The sequence below is a fragment of the Sapajus apella genome, unplaced genomic scaffold (assembly GCF_009761245.1).
Source record: "Sapajus apella isolate SASKATOON/1434 unplaced genomic scaffold, GSC_monkey_1.0 scaffold10, whole genome shotgun sequence".
Lineage (NCBI taxonomy): Eukaryota > Metazoa > Chordata > Mammalia > Primates > Cebidae > Sapajus > Sapajus apella.
In genome coordinates, this window is record NW_022436950.1 from 18,743,081 (window position 1) to 18,762,532 (window position 19,452).

Here is a 19,452-nt window from a genome sequence, read left to right on the forward strand (position 1 = left end):
TCCTGTCCCTACTAAAAATATGAAAATTAGCTAGGTGTGGTGGCATGTGCCAGTAATCCCAGTTACTTGGGAGGCTGAGGCAGGAGAATTGCTTGAACCAGGGAGTTAGAGATTGCAGTGATCAGAGATCATGCCACTGCACTCCAGCCTGGGTGACAGAGAAAGACTCTGTCTCAAAAAAGAAAAGTCACTCATTTTGTATGTGGCTATAACCTAGTTCCATTATTATATGTAAGCAAATCATGTTTTATACCAAATATTTGCAGTTATCCCTGCTCTTAAAATTTTAGGAGTAATTTTACATTTGTTGCTAATATGCATAATATCATAAATAGAATATTTTGATTTTTAAAAGTAGAGTTATTAAAATTAATTTATTTGAAATGTAAAAATTGAGTACAGGTACTAAAGATTTAAAAAGATAAAGAAGAAAATAGAAGTAGAAATTTGTAGGACTTGAAATAGAATTAGTAGAGTCTCAGCAAATCATATAATTTGGTTGGATCTCTGCTGATTTGAGGAAACTCCTCCGAAAAGTCATAGCAATTTACCAACTTCATAGAAAATTATTTGCTAGAGTCATCTACTGTAGGATGAGATAACTGTGCATAGTGAAGGTGAGGTAATACATAGTCTTCAGCACACTGGAGACAGATAAGTTCAGTACAGGACACTTGTAAAATTGAGAGAGGAGGAGGCTGCAGTAGATTTTATAGGTTATGATGAATGATCCAGGTGTCATGGCCTTTGAATGGATAATTTTTCATATCTATTTTTTTCATTATTTATTTACCTCTGTGCAGTGTTATATGGTTCAGTGGTCCCCAAACCTCTCTACAAACTAGAAAAAATTGACTTTTGTTTTGTTTTTGAATGTAGATTTTGGAGGCCCCATCCTTGAAATTCTATTTTAGAAGAAATTCTATAATTGACTAAGCTAGAGCCTGGACACCAATATTTGTATCAATTCTGACATAGGTTTTACTGAAGTCACAATTTAAGAAACCGAGGAAGGAGGTAACAGGAGAAGCAAAAGTATTAGTCTTGTTTAGAAAGATTTTCTCCAACTACAAATCCTACTTATACCTTTTTATTTCTCCCTTTCTCCCCACTCTTTTCCTACCTCTCATGAAAGAGAAGTCATTAGATCACCAAGATGTGAGCTCAGACAAGTCCAAGTTCAGTATATAGGGGAGTTGGAAGCAAGGGAAAAATGTCTCTTGAAAAAGTCAAAAACAGAGGGAGACCAAGGTGAACAGAGCAAGAGGTAGGATGAAACCTATTCTAGTTTCTCAACAAAATTCTATTAGAGAAAGAGAGAGAGAGAGAGAGAGAGAGAGTGTGTGTGTGTGTGTGTGTGTGTGTGTGTGTGTGTAATAACTTGATGTCTAGCAGATCAGGGCGCTTTTGAAGAATCTGGTGTGGGGAAACGAAAACAGCCAGTAAATTGTGAGGGAGTTAGGGTAAAAGTTAAACTAGTATGTATGCATTACTATTTATCCATTGATTTACCATTTTCATTCATTTATTTGACACATGTCTGTTGAGCATCTATTGTGGCTGGGCTGGGCATCCTTTTAGAAACTGGGAACACCAATCAATCAGACACAATCCTACCCTCACAGATCTTATAAAAGCTATTGTTTGACAAGATGAGGGTTTTTTTTTCTTCAATTCTGGCAGACTTAGTAGGTCACATAATTCATTTCAAAATTTTTTCATGTAGGAGAGATATGTGTATGATTGAGGGCAAGGAAAAAAGGTTTAAATGGGGAGTTCAAACATTGAAGACACAGAGAAAAAATAAATAATAAAATACAATGATCTTTTTAAAATTGAGAATGAGGTGAAATGAAAGAAATATAAAAAGATAGTTTGGCCCTGTAGGAAAGATGATCTGTTCTTCCCCCGACACAGAAAGGAAGGAAGAAAGAACATGCTAGAAACAAAGTAAAGAAGAGGTGGCTGAGCACAGTGGCTCACACCTGTAATCCCAGCACTTTGGGAGGCTGAGGTGGGCAGATCGTGAGGTCAGGAGATCGAGACCATCCTGGCCAACATGGTGAAATCCCGTCTCTGCTAAAAATGCAAAAAATATTAGCAGGGTGTGGTGGTGTGCACCTGTAGTCCCAGCTACTTGGGAGTCTGAGGCAGGAGAATTGCTTGACCCCAGGAGGCAGAGATTGCAGTGAGCTGAGATCGCACCATTACACTACAGCCTGGGCAACAGTGCAAGACTCAATCTCAAAAAAAAAAAAAAAAAAAAAAGGAAGATATAAGGCACTGTAGTTATTTTAAATATCCACTTGTTAATATACACAGGCTTAGAGGCATTACTGAAATCATAAGCCATTTTTAAAGACAAACAGTGCTCATGTACATACATTTTACAACCAAAGCCCATAGTGCATGAACATATCAATGCTCAATTATTTAATGAATAAATTAAAATTTGGTTGATATTTTACTTTTGTTTATTACTAACTAATCATTGCTTAACTCATCACTACAATTCTTACTGGTTTTGATATTAACGTGGTTTTATTAACCTCCCATGGTGATGAATCGTTCTTTGGTTCCCCAGGTGAATTTGAAAAAGATTCAAAGAAACACACAAAGGGTGTCTTCGTCTGTTGGTGCTTCTATAATAAAATCCTGTAAATGGGTTATTTATAAAGAACATAAATTTATTTCTTACACTTATTAAGGCTGGGAACTTCAGAATCAAGTTTATGGTTGTTTTAGTGTCTGATGAGGGGCCAAGTCTTCCTTCCTAGATAGTACCATATTGGTACATTCTCTGAAAGACAGGATGCTGTGTGTCTTTACAAGGCCAAAGAAATAGAAGGGGGAAATAATTAAATGCTATGTGGAGCCTCTTTAATAAGGACCTAATCCCATTCATAAGAAAGGAGCTCTCAGGATCTAATTAATTCTTAAATTCTCCATGCCTTAATTCTATCACATTGACCATAAAATTTCAGCACATGAGCTTTGGAGAAGACTCATTCAAACCAAAGCATAGGGAAAACTTCAGGCTAAGCATATAGGTTGCTGTGTTTGGGACCTATATATGGATCTCGTCAGTCATTTAGGACTGAGAATGGTAGAAATGTTCAAGTTAATATTTGATGATGACATTTTGTGGTTCTTGGGAAGGGAAGTTCATTATTTAGGGAGACATTTGATTTAGGTAGCTGCTATGACCCAACCGAGCTCTAGATGTGTACAATTCAATGACTCTCTCCCTGTTTTTGCTTCATTCAGCAAAGCATGCTTTGGTCAATCAGGCTGGTTGTCAAGGTTTTTGAAATAATTGATTTGTCCAAGAGGCAATCAGTTCAATGCTCCATTTCATAGTTTAATAGGAGACATTATAACCTTCTTAAATCTCATTCTATCCCCTCAGAAAAACAGAATTTATTTCAGTAGCTACAGCTGGCCTCTGTCTTTATAACTCTTTGGCGTTCAGCAAGACAGCCATATTGTAGCTGCAAGCTATTACAACAACACACTGACTTCCAGATTTACAACTGTGTGCTTGTCATTTCCAGATGTAGTTTTACTAAGACAGTTGTGCAGGAAACATTGTGAGAAGCAGCAGATTTCCAGTAAAACACGCCTATAAACACTATGGTTTCTGGCAAAGAGGGAAAAAAAGGTTTACACCCAGATGCGTTAAAAAAATATATAGTCTACCCTTTGTTCATATTTACCCTGTGGGTTTAAATGTGATCTACAGCTTTTGTTTTTGTTCTGTTTGTCCTTCCCTGACACTGGAGCAATCTATCTAGACCTATGTGTCCTGTAAATGGTTTGAACACTATTTTCTGCTTATTGTTCTACTAACAACTTAGGAATTTTCTAATAGAAAGTAAGAATCTTAACTACACCAGCAATTGCTGTAGGTTTTTTGAATTCATCTCCATAATCTGTAAGTCTCTGAGCAGCACTTGGACAGGTTAATTTGAAAGCAGAAACCAAAACTTCCTGTGGGAAGTCACAGACCCATGATCTCATGAATATTTTTCTACATTCCATTGAACATGCTGCCTGATTTTCCCCTTAGCACAAGCCTACATGATTCAAAAGACATGTTTTGGCAGGAAGCAAATTAACACATATGGGTGTGGGTGGCAATGTCTTAATGCCCCAAATAGGTCCACCCATATTATCAGCCATGGCTGTATCTATGTAATACTAAGTCAAGAAAGAAATTGGTTGTGATAGACCCTTCCCTCAGCAAAGTTAGGAAGTGGATGAAATATACTGACTCCATGTCTGTTATCCTTAATTTTTTCTTAAACCAAACTCTTTTCTTTAGGGACCCACTATAATGTTGCTGGCATGTCAGTGTTCCCCTCAACTGTGGCATTACCATCTCCTCTACTCGTTGCTCCAGGCTTATCTATTCCCATTCTCTCTTTCAACAATACATACCTGTTTTCAAGCATCCACCCATCTACCCACTAGTTCATCCATTTCTGTATATTCTTACTAATTAAAATGAGTAAGTTCTGGAGTATTAGTCACGTAGGAGTATACTGTAAGGAATGATTGAACCTGAAGCGATGATTCATATACATATAATAATTCAATGTCTTAATTCTTTTCAAACACTTATTTCTGCAGAGACTTATGTTTTCATAGAATGATCTTGGGATCTATGTGGCGTGTAAAAGGTTGGAAAAGAAAGTTCTCACAAAAAAAAAGATCTTGTTTGCTCTATAAGAGTAGCTTAAATTCTTTTCAAAGTATTTTTTTTATTCGAGTGAAATTTGTAGTTTAAAATGGGGATAGAAAAGAAAAAGATAAAAGAATGCCACCATCTTAATCCAAAGAAATAAAGCAGCTTAAGACGGTGCCACAATGGTGATATAGATAGGTTGGAATATCTTTTATAAAAGGTTTTTACTATATATAATGTAATTCACATTGTTCCCAATTGTCTGTGAACACATCATCCTCATGGCTTAAACCTAAGTTCCTATAGTGCAATCACACTGCCTTGCTTCCTTGGCAATGCTGAGTTGAGGTCATGTTCCATGGAGCCAAAAATTGTGAAAAGGGATACAAAGCTGGTGAGTACCTGTCTCACTTCATCCAACAAAGCAGCTTGGTCAATCCAAGCTGGCTGTCAAGGCTTCTAAAATAGGGTATGCCTTCCAGAGGGCAGAACAGATCTTAGATAATGATCCTAGGCTCCACAAACAACTGACTGGGTAGCTCCTACTCTGAATTATTTAGGGTAATGAATTATTCTGATTTGCCAGGCCTGTGTCACTTGTCTACTATAGATATAAACAGAATTACTATGGGGTGAAGGAGAAATGCAAATAAATATTATCCTAATAAAGCATTTGAAGTAGGCAATATTTTCTCAAAATAAATGCTGCTGGTAAACATGCACATACATTAAGTGGACTAACAGAGTAGCATATTTGTAGTGGATGACTGACTTTAGACAGAAACACAGCATCCATTTCCCAAAGACGTTTTTTCAAAATTAGTTCAAGAAACAATGTGGGTACGATTCTTTTCTCTGGGTTTTTAAATAATATGCTGTATGACAGATTTCTGCATTGTGTACCTTCTTCCAAAAAAAGGTCTTATTTTTCATGTCTTAATTCCTATCTCCTTGGTCAACAACCTCAAAGCAATGGGTCAGCAATGCAAAGAATGGTCAAGTAGCCAAATGAGGCTTGGAATTGAAATTCTTACTTCTAAGGCCTTGCTGAAGAAAGAGAATATCCACCAGGCAGAACTAATTAAAAAAGAAGCACTATTAGAATGTTTACTTGCATTTCATAAGCCTCTACAGTAAAATGATGCAAATATATTGACTAGAGTTGGCAGTTGTTATCGAGAAGTATTGCCCTGTGGATTGCCAAGTGATTGACAGTGACATATAATATTCAACATAATAGGCTCAGAGTAGTTTCATTTGTTAATGGTGACATTCCTTTTCCTAAAACTAAGGAGAGAGACATTTATTTAGCAGCCTTTGTGTAAAAAGTTTCTTTCTCTATTTTTCTTTTTCTAGAACAGCTTTTCATTCTGGGTTCTATATTCATTAATTGCAATATTTTTTTCTTTGCTAATTAGTTATAAAGCAATGCATTCTTCCAAAAAGAAAAGGCCTTTAGGTCAACATAAACCAGTTGAAATGAGTAATATGTAACCCACGATGTCAAAGCAACAACAAGAAAATAAACCTAACCCACTCAAGTAATCTCACAGGGGCTTTAACCAACAGGATTGCCTTCAGAATATAAAAATGAATGGCTCGTTAGGGGAGTCTTGGTGGGCAGATCATGGAGGAGAAAGAGAAGGAAACAAAGAGAAGAGTGACAGGAGGAAATAAAAAGGGAGGATAGGAAGAGGGAGCGACAAAGGGTACCTGTGTTTTAAATACATGAAGAGAGAAGGCAATGCGATCTGCATGCTTTATTTTCATGTGCTCAAGTTATTACATCACACAGGAGAGGTATAATAAAGTGTACTAGTGAGTGGTTAGGTCACCCTAATGAATACAAATAAAATATCTCTTTCTCCTAAGAGGCGGAGCATTTTATTAACTAGCATTTGGAGAGTGTTATTATTTTTTATGTCTAAGATTTTATGGATCCTGTTTTCCTGGGAGGCTGTGGAAGTAGTGACAAATGTTGCAGAGACTAGAAACTCCTTTTTTTGTGTTTCTAAAACAAATCAAGGAAATCACAGAAGAGAAAAACAAATCAGTTAACCTGCAGTTTTATTTATGAAGTTTAGATGCCAGCATACTTAGTAAAACCTGCCACCCCTATCATGGTTAAAATAGCACCAATGAATAGGGGAAATGTTTCATTATAATACAGTATCATGGATCTTTAAAGTCATACGTGTATTCATGAATCCTCAGCATGTTGTGAGTATAAAATGAAGTCATATGCATAAAAAATGAGCTCTATAGATGAGATCATCTAGCGATGAAGGGAGTACAACAGGAAAAGTCAGAGCTGAAAATCTCTAACAGTTTGGATTTGAGAAAAAATAGAAATTGTTATTCTGTGAACAATACTGAAAACATTGTACTTTGTATATAATGGAGGTAAAACAAGAGTATTTTGTACTTTAAACAGAATATACAAAATTTCAATAGAATCATTTAAAGTTTATACATGATAATTTATCTAACAATAATACATAATATGTAATTTTTACTACACATATATGCGCATATACATTCATATACATTTATATGTATATGAATATTATATATTTTTACTTATATATTAATTATTTCCCATTATGTGAAAACACTGCTGATTTAAGAAATGAGAGTGCATAAAATAGCCTCTTTTAGTAATAAACATCTGGTATATTTCGCATAAGTCTTCTAAAAACCCTATGTAATACCAAACCTCCAAATGCTGTTCTAACAAGAGTAAGCTATGCCGCTATAGATAGAATCACAAAATTCTAGATTTCTAATATATTTGTTAAATCTTCAGGTAAAGAGAAACAGGTGCATTTTCCTCTTATTTAAAAAAACTTTCCTACTAGGAAAACATGGAGATGGCCTTGTTAGCCTTCATCAGAATAGAGTCAGGCGATAGAGGGCGTTCATATTGAATCAAGCTGCCTAGTGTTCCACCTTGTAAATATAACATTACATTTCATTGATGACTGAATTATTTCAATTTGCTATGGCACTGCTTTTCTGAAACTATCTGTGGACCCATGTAGGTCAAGGGGAAGGAAAATTAAGGGTCATCCTAAGTTTATACCATATAGTGTTTTCATTTTCTATCCAGCTAAGTACATCCAGGCTCCCTGTTGGGCAAGCCTTTTTTCCCCTTGTCTGTTATTTTCAGAAAAAAGACTACATATGACAGTCTCAGAATCTTACCAGCCTGAACACAGATGGTAAAGATTACAGCACGCTGAGTATTGACCTTTAGAAGCTGCCTTTCTTCTCAAGGTTCTTCTAGTTTGACAGCTAGACTGGCTTATTCTCAAGTAATTTCATTACCAATACTAGTTTTGCCTTTTATTTTTCCTCTGATGAGTGTTACCTACACTTATCAACAAAGTTCAGTCTTATTCTGAGCAGTCGGCTGACCCAATCATTGCAAGTCATTATCTTTCACTCCTTTGGCGTACTGGCTTCAAGGGCTTGGAGATAATGTAGACATTGTTTAAACACTGGCTTTTCTTTTCCAACAGGTACCTAAGCTAATGAATTTCAACTGTTGCCTGAGATGAGCAATGAGTGAGGACCTGGGAGAAAGAGGTCATGGACAGCAAGTAGGAGGCCCACCATAAATCACAAGATAGGGCATTTATGAGCTGGTTGTAAATTGTCAACATAAGGCTACAAAGTGAGCCTATACTTTGATCATAAATAAAGAAGAAAGTTAAAACAATAAAAACTGGGTGCCCAGATTAAATGGAGGATACCACTGCACCATTCATAGTGCCAAAAATGCCATTTCAGGTCTTAAATGTAAGAGATAGTTGGAAGATTTAGAAGCGACATTAGAGTGCAAATATTTTCTTTAGCACTAAGCTAAAGTAATAGTACTATTATTCCAGCAAACTCTCACATGTGCTAGATTTTTACAGTCACTCACATGTAACAGTGGGTACTATTTTACATCATAAAACTTGGGAGAGAGATGAGAGTAAATCCCTTTTTCATTATGAAGATGTTATTTGGTAGATTATTTTCTGATGGAAAATTTAGACCCATTAAGTTTTCAAGTTAAGAATCTGCTTTCTGCTTTACTTCAATGATAAAATCACTATAATAATATCTTAGTACTACAAAACATGTTGAAATACAACAATAAACCATTATCTGCATTGTTTTATTTTGCTCAAATTAAAGCTCAACCATTGATCTGAGATAAAAATTACCATTTTAATATGCACTTAAAATTTAGTAGAAGTTTAGAAGGCAATACAGTTAGACTTTTGATCTCAAATGAGCAGGTGATAAAAGTGTCATGTAAGATTTGCTTATATTTTACAATTTCATTAAAAGAGGATTAACTTTTCAGAGAAAATATGAGAAAAAAAACTAATTAAAATTGAAAGCCTCAATAAATTTACCTTAGCAGTGTCACGTAATATTTTGCAAGTGCAACAGAATGGTGGTAGCAAAGTGAATCATTCTAGGAAGTCATAAAACAAATATAAGAAAATCCTTTCTTATACAAGTCAGAGAAATTGCCCTCATTTATCAGTCACCCAGAGAAATGATAAAAGAGAAGCCAATAGTTGACTCGATCAGTAGTTGCGAAAAAGACCAGAGGTGCCTGTGTTACCAAAGGAAAGTGGAAATGTTCTTCTAACTTCCTTTGACAATATTGCCCCAGATCATAAACCAAATCTATTTCTTTAAAGGTGTCCCCCAAAATAGAACTGAAAGCCAGTATCTCAGGCACAAGGTATTTTAGATATATGAAGTTAAGATTTTAGGTTTTAACAAGACCTTAGAAATCAGATCACCTTATCAAGTACATTCATTTTAACAATAAAAGCGACTTATTTACCAAGGACACAAAACTAGCAGAATTTAAATTGGAAACTTGGCTCACTGTTTGAAATTTTATGCTTATGCTTGCTATGTGCCCATCCCCATATCTTCTCATTTACGTTTTTTAAAAAATTTACATCTGGGGTCTCATATAATTTTACAAAGCCTGATGTCACCCCCAGATTCAGGAGTAGGCCCTGTCTTGCTCAAGCCATTCCATTCTACTAGCTTTGGTAGTGGATTCAGGGATGAATAGGTGGTCCAATTTGAGACAGTAAGATTTTAGAAGCTGTTTTCTGGGGACTGAAATGAAAATATAAGAACTTATTTGATGCCTTCAGGAGCAGAGCCAAAAGATACAATTTCTTGCAAATGAAAAACATTAACCAAGGAGATTCCCTATAGCTTCTGTCTGCCATTTTGACCCCATAAGGATAGCTAGCCTGAGGACAAATCCATTAAAAAAAGACAATAGAACTGAAAACAACAGAGAAATCAATTTGAAATCCTGACCAAACTACAGCTAAAACCTCTTATACCTCTAGATTTCCCATTACATATAACCCAATACATCTCGAAAAAGGTTTAGCTCTGTGTCCCCACTCAAATCTCATCTTGGATTATAATCCCCATAATCCTTCTGTGTTTAGGAAGGGACCTGGTGGGAGGTGACTGGATAATGGGGGCAGTTTCCCCCATGCTGGTCTCGTGATAGTCAGGAAGTTCTCATGAGATCTAATTTTATAAGTGTTGTGTCTGATGGTTCCTCCTTTGCACTCTCTCTCTCTCCTGCCACCATAAGGAAAAGGTGGCTGCCTCTCCTTCCGCCATGATTGTAAGTTTCCTGAGGCCTCTCCAGCCATGCAGCACTATAAGTTAATTAAACCTCTTTCCTTTATAAATTACGAAGTCTCAGGTATTTCTTTATAGCAATGTAAAAATGAACCAATACAAGCTCCTTCATTGTTTAGACCAGTTTTAGTTTTATTTCCTGCCACTCAAAGTATATTATATAGTTTCTTCATCTCATCATGTTTCCAATAGCTATTTTTTTTTATCATAAAGGTCAGTTCCTTTGATAACATTAGAAAAAAATTTTATTTAAAAAGTTGTCCTGATTAATTCTAACTGCCTATAGTACTTGCTAAAGATTACTCTTTCAAGGGATAGATTTTTCTCTTTTCATTTATTTTAACCAGGTCTCAATTTTCTTACAGAGTATGATGATAGTATATTAAGTTAAGAGGCTGTATTTTTGAATAAAAGTGAAAAGGCCAATAACCAAACATTCACACATCTAAAGAAGTTTGATTGCAGTGGAACTATCTATTCACCACTTTCAGTCTGGGTTAAAAAAATAGATTAGGCAGTCAGAATTAGTATTGGGGGGTCCTCCATGGTGCAGCAAAGAAATAAAAGCTCCTTTACCTGGTTTGCAGTCATTTGCTTCATTATTATTCATATCTTTCTCTTCACTGTCTTTCCATGTTGCAGGTGCTCTTATTGGTCCCTCCATTGCTTGCGACTGTTGTATTGTTCTGACCTAGGTCAGTTGTCCTCACCCTTGGCTGCCTGTTGGAATCACCTGGAGAGCTTTTAACTGATACCGGGGCCATCACTCAGACCCATTAAATTAGAACTTCTGGAACTGGGGCCCAGGGATCAGTAGTTCTTAAATTTACCCAGGTGGGCTGGTCGGGCACGGTGGCTCACGTCTGTAATCCCAGCACTTTGGGAGGCCGAGGTGGGCAGATCATGAGGTCAGGAGTTCAAAACCAGCCGGACCAACATGGTGTAAACCCCGTCTCTACTAAAAATACAAAAATTAGCCTGGGTGGTGGCGCATGCCTGTAATCCCAGCTACTCGGGAGGCTAAGGCAGGAGAATTGCTTGAACCTGGGAGGCAGATGTTGCAGTGAGCCAAGATCACGCCACTGCACTCTAGCCTGGGCAACAGAGTGAAACTCCCTCTTAAAAAAAAAAAAAAAAAAAAAATTACCCAGGTGATGCAGTATACAGCAAATTTGAGAACCAGTGGCCTGGATTATACAACATTGCCAATTTGAGGAAGGCCATGTAGGAATCACAGGCAGGTCCATGGGAAAAGGTGTGTGGAGAGGGCCACATCTGTTTCAAGTCTGAATTGCAGTTCTCTGTTACTTTTGCACACATCTTCTCACAGTGCAGAAATTCAGAGGGCCAATTTCCAGGGCTAGCCTGGGTAAAAGGAATAATGACAGAGGCCACTTGCACCTGTTTCTGAACCAGAACCCTGAATCTGAACTTGCAGTAAAAAGGTAAAGAGAGCCTTGGGGTTTATTAAGCTCATTTCACCTTCTCAAGTGTAGAATATCCTACGGTGATTTGAACACAAATGCTGTCTAGTAATAGACTGTGTCTCATATCCTGAGAGACTGCTCTGGGTGTCCACCCTCTTGGAATCTAATATGGGGATGAGAAATAGAATATGACAATCTAGTCCTGACCATCTCCATCACAACTAATCATGATACCATTCCCATCTTCAGTCTCCATGGCATGCTTTCTTTGTGTGTAACCCTACCATGCCCTTTCTGAAGACACAAATTTGCCATTATTACCAGTCTTACTCTTCTCTCCCAATGTACACCTCACCTGCACTCACCAGGTTTGACGTTCAAACATCTTTGCAAACATATACAAATTGACTTTCATATATGAGAATATTAGCATGCTTTCTTTTATGCCTTCTTCCTTTTTCCTTTTAATAATAAATACTATAAGGAATCCAAGTTATTTTATCTTTGCGTTTTCTCTCTTAAAACTTTTACTATGACCTAGGTCATTTAGACCCTTGCTGATCTGCCTCTTGGTTTCCATAATCACTAATAAGTTCTACATATTAAAATTCTAGACCATTCAATATTGCCATCATGGTGAAGTACATCTTTATATGTCAATAGAGCCAGCTGAGTAAACATTAAAGCATAATTGAATTTTTCAAGCAATGACATTTTAATTAAGAAATATTCTTGGGCTTTTAAGAGTTCAGTATATTTCTTTTATAAGAATTTGTCCTTTCAGAATTTTCTTGAAAAAATATTATTGGGCCTAATACCGAAATAACTTGCCACTGTTTTGTCTTAGTTGTGTGAGCAAAGCTATCATTTGGGATGAAGGGAATATGTATAATTTTGCTGGCCAATACCAACTAGTACAAAATTGCAGGCACAAAATGGAGGCCATGAAGTATGCCAATACAAGTACTTTATGAGAGTCCTTTAGTTACTTTAGATGTCCAGATCTATAAGTTAAACTTATATATATATTTAACAGCAGGTGGATCTGGTTTCAGCTTTGAATAAAATAGCTTCTCTTTCCTTATGTTCCTGTGGGAAAACAGTGCATGTTATTAAGTTAGTCAAGTATGGTATTATTTTAAGTAGATATTATAGTTGCATTGAGTATGCTTTTAAAGAAATGAAACAGCTAGGTTCAATTCTCAGTTCTTAACCGTTATGATTTTCATTTATTTTTTCTTAGATTTCACAGACAGAAATCCATGAGTCTTTTTCATACCTACTAGTTTCAATGCCATACTCTCTGAACTTGCCCATGCCTTGATATCCATGGTTTTCTTCACAGTTGTGGGTTACTTCTAACATCTCAGCCTTTCTTTTTGCTCATGAATCAATTGGTGCTCAAGGACATATTGACATAAAGGATCAATAAATCAATAGTTACTTATCAGGGACATATTCTCTACAGCATCATCTGTTTGGAGTTAAAGGGGATGCTAGATTTATAAGATATATTCTCTTCTCTTACAGCACTTGCCATGTTGCCATGACTATATGTTGTAGTAAACATGAAAAAGAGATGAGAGGTATAGATGAATTTAAGCCAGATAAATGAAAGAATACATCTCTTCTATGGCTCTTCTCCCAAAGCCTGAAATATCTTTCTCCTTTATGTATATATGTATATATTCATGCATAATTCTATGTATCTATTTTTCTATCTAGCCTAAAATCTTCTAGCCTAAAATCTTGTTGCAGGTTAAACAGTGGAAATTTGTCATTTTTTCATGCAGTGTCTAAAACTTCCTCTAATATTTGTAGAATATTACTTTGTGCCTTCAACTTTCCACATTGCTAGCATGTAGAACTCACACGCAAAATCTAAGTTCAGACACTCCAATGCTCCCATGTTGAACTTTGAGTTTAAATGGAGTGATGCACAGAGGCAGGGACAGAAAAACACTCATATTCACCCAGTGGTTCTGTGGCAGTGGTGCTGGAATTGGTGGACATTATCCAGCAATGGTGGCAGCAGCAGTAGTGATAGTATTAGTTACAGTGTAGTCGCCATCATGGGGCCAGGCCCAGGGTAGTTTTAATCAGGTTGTGGGGTCTCGTCAGTCTTCCTGGCTGCCCTTGGTTTTTGCCAATTTTTAAAACGATGTTCGCCTGGTTTCCTGTTGATTCTATGAACTACCCAATATCTTCTCTATATAGTTCTTTTCTGATTAAACTAGTCAGAGTTAGTTGTTTGCGATCAAAGCCCTTATTGGTAGAGAGCTGGAACTGTCAGTGGAGAGCAGGCAACAAAGCAAGACATGGAGGAAATGGAAGAAATCTGGAATGGGTTCTCTGATCTAGAAAAGCTGAAAGCACTAAAAATACAGTTATTCAAGGATTGGGATACACATGGCATGTGGTAGTGAAACAGCTATTTAAATTATTGCCTTGGTTGTCTGAAAATAAGTTCATACTAAAGGCAATCTTTGGAAAAATTACTTTTTGCTACCACAGGAAAATGAGAGAAAAAGGAATTTAGCCTTTTTCCTATTTAGAAAAAAAAAAAAAGTGCAGCTCACTGCCAGCACTCATTTAATTTTACATAAATATGCTCTTTGAGGCTTGATATGGTTTGGCTGTTTCCCCACTTAAATCTCATCTTGAATTGTAGTTTCCATAATTCCCACATGTTGTGGGAAGACCTACTAGAAAGTAATTTAATCATGGGGGCAGTTACCTCCATGCTGTTCTCATGAAAGTGAGTGAGTTCTCATGAGATCTGATGGTTTTATAAGGGGCTTTCTCCCCATTTCTTCAGCTCTTCTCTCTCCTGCTGCCTTGTGAAGAAGGACATGTTTGCTTCCCCTTCTGCCATGATTGTAAGTTTCTTGAGGTCTCCCCATCCATGCTGAACTGTATGTCAATTAAGCCTCTTTGTTTTATAAATTAACCAATCTTGGGTATTTCTTCATAGTGGTGTGAGATTGGATAAATATAATGCTGAAGCAAATCTGACTGATTTTAAATGTGACAATAAAATATGAAAACTGTTCTTGGAGTTATTTCTAAACAGAACTCACATCAGAATTGTCTGAAGCATCAGAATCATCTATTTCAGAAAACCTCAACTTATCAAATGAATCTTTGGCCAACAATTTTTGAGAACAATGCTAACATCAGGTATCAATGTAGGAATGCTACATTTTTCTCTTTTTAAAAATTTAATTAATTAATTTACTTTAGGAGATGAGATCTTGTTATGTTGCCCAGACTGGTCTCAAACTTTTGGGCTTAAGCAATCCACCCACCTTGGCCTCCCAAAGTGCTTGGATTATGTACATGAGCCACTATGCCCCACAGGAATGCTACATTTTCTAGAATTTGACATTTTCAGTGATTGAGATTTACTATATTTTGTAAATTAAAATATCACTACTAAACACAGAACAGATAGAATTATGTCTATTGCTTCCAAAAATTGATATATTAGAGCAATGCGAAAATAATAATAAAAATGAGATACATCATAGCAAAGTTATCTCAGAGCAAATGCTGTAGCCATAAGCACCACTGGCAAGTGTTCTCTGGGCATTAAGGACTATGTGTAGCAAACTGACTTTTTCTATCAGCAATGGCAACTGAAGAACTTGTCAGAGCTTACCATGTTTTATTCTGATTTTGTTAGGTATTATAAAAAATGAATGTTATTTACATTGCCTCATGCCCAAGAGAGGTAAGCTGCCCTTCCAAAAGTAATACAACCAGACACATCCCTATCTGATACACAAACTGGAGATTGGATGTACAGAAAAGACACAAGTCGAAGTCAGTCTTGGCGTCACATTAGAAAGAAACATTTCAATTACATTAACCAATTCTTCAACTCTACAACATATCTCTCAGCATTCCAAATGGACCCAGCATTCCAAATATAAATATGCTGCAGATTTTATAATCTAGACATTCATTTCACCTAGAGATCTAGAGCTGAGGCTCATTAAAATGCCTCAGAAGAGTTTCGACTCAGCAGTAGACAGTTATCTCAAGTATCTGAGGATCAAGACTATATTGGTTGTAGGCATCTTTCTAAGACCATTGAATCAAAATCCATGATCAGAATAATAATGTCTAATGTTTTCTTATTTTCTTTCTTATGTTTTATTATGTTTTTCTCTGGCTGTGTATAAAATAGAAAAACCAGACTATTTTCCCTACTCTCACACTCAACAGAGCACAGAACACTTCTATGACTGGAGGTTTAGAGTTTCTCCCTACCAAGAGGTGGTTATCCAGCGGACACCAACTAGATGTCCTATAATTCAAATCAATTCTGACACTAGATAGATCACATTGGATCCTATAGGTTAAAGGCTCCATCCTTCAAGACTGCCCATCACTTCAGATGACACAAGTGACAGTCGTGACCTGTGCTTCTGACTGGCTATAAATGGTTCCCATGGCTGTCTCTCCTTGGGTTTGATAACCTGCTAGGACAGCTCAAAGAATTCAGGGAAACATTTTGCCAATTTATTATAAAGAATATCATAAAGAAGGATACAGATGAATGGCCAGATGAAGAAGTATATACAGATTAAAGTCAGGAAGCGTCCTGAGCATAGGTGCTTTGTCCCTATCAGAGCATGCCATCTTCTGGCACAGTGATGTGTTCATCAGCCCATAACATGTTGCTTGTATTTCATTCATTCAGATAAAACTATGTTCATTTCTCTCATTTTTTTCTTCTCGTCTCCTTTTTTTTTTTTTTTTTTTTTTTTTTCAGATGGAGTCTTGCTCTGTCACCCAGGCTGGAGTGCAGCGGTATCATCTTGGCTCACTGCAACCTCCATCTCCTGGTTTTAAGTAATTCTCCTGCTTCAGCCTCCCAAGTAGCTGGTATTACAAGGCCCCACCACCATGTCCAGCTAATTTTTGTATTATTAGTAGAGACAAGATTTCACCATGTTGGGCAGGTTGGTCTCGAACTCCTGACCTCAGGTGATCCACCTGCCTTGGCCTCCCAAAGTGATGTGATTACAGGTGTGAGTCACCACACCTGTCCTATATTCATTTCTTAGAAGAAGTCTAAGACACTGGAATTCACTGGCTTGTAGTAAATTCTACCTTGCCTAGGATTTCCCCAAGTAAACAATGTGTTTTGTAATATATCCCTTATTCTGGTCCAGATAGAAAATGAAACAGGACAAGTCTTAAAGGACTAATACAGAGCAGTATGTATTAACCAATTAAAGTAGTTCTAGGCAATAAAATTGCCTGCAATCATAAGACTAGTCATCAACGGTGGAGTCTATGCAATTACTAAAATATCTTGCTTTATCTTGGAAAGCAATTTGGGAAGTAAAACAATTAATCAACTAAGATGAACAGTCATCTGATTATCTAAAGTCAGCCAAAGTGATTCTTAGAGACAGTCTTGCTCTGTCTCCCAGGCCAAAGTGCAGTGGTGTGATCACAGCTCACTGTAACTTCAAACTCCTAGGCTCAAGTAATACTCCCGCCTTGGCCTCCTAAAGCACTGGAAGCTACCATGCCTGACTAGAACTATTCTTTTGATTATGCCTTGGTGAACCAAAAAACTGAAACCAAATAAGTCCTAAACATTTCTTATATTGTCACTCCTATTTCTTGCTTTTCTCCACTATTTGATTTGCAGGTGCTTCAAGATGCTACACAGCCATTATCCTGAGCTGACATGCAACTGATTATACCACTTCTAAAACATAGAAGTCCTCATGTCACCTGAGTTCCTTTGGAAGCGGAGGATGACCAGAAGAGGAAAATAAGAATCACAATGATAGAGAAGCTGTAGCTTTAGCTTAAGTAGCAGGCATTCATGTAAGCACCCATCCACTCTTCCACCTAGAGAGCAGAAGTTTCTTAGAAAACCTTCAAAGACCTCCTCTTCTTTCCCCAATAACTCTTCCAGTCTGCTCAAGGGAAAATTGCCCTCCTTGGTCTATTTAGTCAATTAGTTTACTCTAGGAAAAAATAAAATAAGATGTTCTATTTCATAGCTCATTTGCAGACTTTGTCTTCTAAAATTCTATCTGTCTGAGAGACAATCTCTATGTAATTGAATTCCCTCTTAGGTGAGTAAACGTTAGCTGAGTTCTAGCTAAATCACCTATAAGCCATTCTTTGACAACCAATATTTGAGGACCACCTTCTTTTGCGAAGTGTTCTGTGTATTTTAAATGCATCATTAGTTGATCCTCACAGCTTGGAAACTAAGTAGTCTTCTAGGGTCATCTTCCATATAGTCAGGCACAGTACAGATAAATAACCTGCCCAAGATTGCTTAGCTAGTAAGTGTGGGATATAGACCCATGTACTCTGACCACCAGAGCCAAGGTTTATTGGTTTTGTTTTTTTGTTTTGATTCTGATTTTCAAGCTTACTGCTTTTTAAATTATTATTATTATTTTACTTTAAGTTCTGGGACACGTGCAGAATGTGCAGGTTTGTTACATAGATATACATCCATGGTGGTTTGCTGCACCTATCAACTTGTCTTCTAGGTTTTAAGCCCCACATGCATTAGGTATTTGTCCTAATGCTTAAAAAAATAACATAAATACACAAAAATGAATACATTACAAGCGCTCAGTTTGGGAAATTTTTACAGATGGAACCCACATGTGTAGCTAGCATTCAGTTCAAGAAACATAATATTATCAACACCCCAAAAGTGTTCCTGCTGCTTTCCTTTTAGTGCTTCCCCTTCCCTCCTGAACCACAATCCTAAACCAGCTAAACCATTATGACATCACCAAATTATCTTTGCTTTTTTTGTACTTTGTAAATAATTGGAAGCATTATAGCATGTGCTCTTTTGCATTTGAGTTTTTCAAATTCAGTATTTTATTGGTGAAATTCATTGATATTGTTTATGTGGGTGCATATTATTCTTTCTTTCTTTTTTTTTTTTTTTTTTTGAGATAGGGTCTCATCCTGTCACCCAGGCTGGAGTGCAGTGGCATGATCATGGCTCGCTGCAGCCTCAACCTCCTGGGGTCAAGCAATCCTCCTACCTCAGCCTCCAATTACCTGGGACTACAGGCATGTGCCGCTAGGCCCAGCTAATTTTTGGTTTTATTTGTACAGACAGGGTTTTGCCATGTTGCCCAAGACTGGTCTTAAACTCCTGGGCTCAAGCAGTCCTCCAGCCTTGGCTTCCTAAAGTTGGGATTACAGGCTTGGGCTGCCACACTTGGCCTGTTCATTCTTGTTGTGTAATTCCATTGTATGAATATATGGCAATTTCCTCATCCATATTATAATTGATGGGCATTTGAGCAGTTTCTAGTTTGGGACTGGACTCCTTTCTTCTGCATATGCACTTAAGAGTGGAGCTGCTGCATACATGATAGGATCTTAAAAGATCTATGTATGTTTATCTACAGAAGATACAAAGAAGATAAACCATTTACACCCCCATGAATATTATATGCGATCTCCAGTTGTTCGACATCCTTTTCAACACTTGGCATTAAATGTCTTTCATTTTGGCTGTTATGATGGATATTCAGTTTTTATCACTTTATGGTTTTCACAGGTATTTCCCTAATGACTAATAAATATAAACACCTTATATATTTATCATTTAATATCATCTGTTTTTAGGGGTCTATT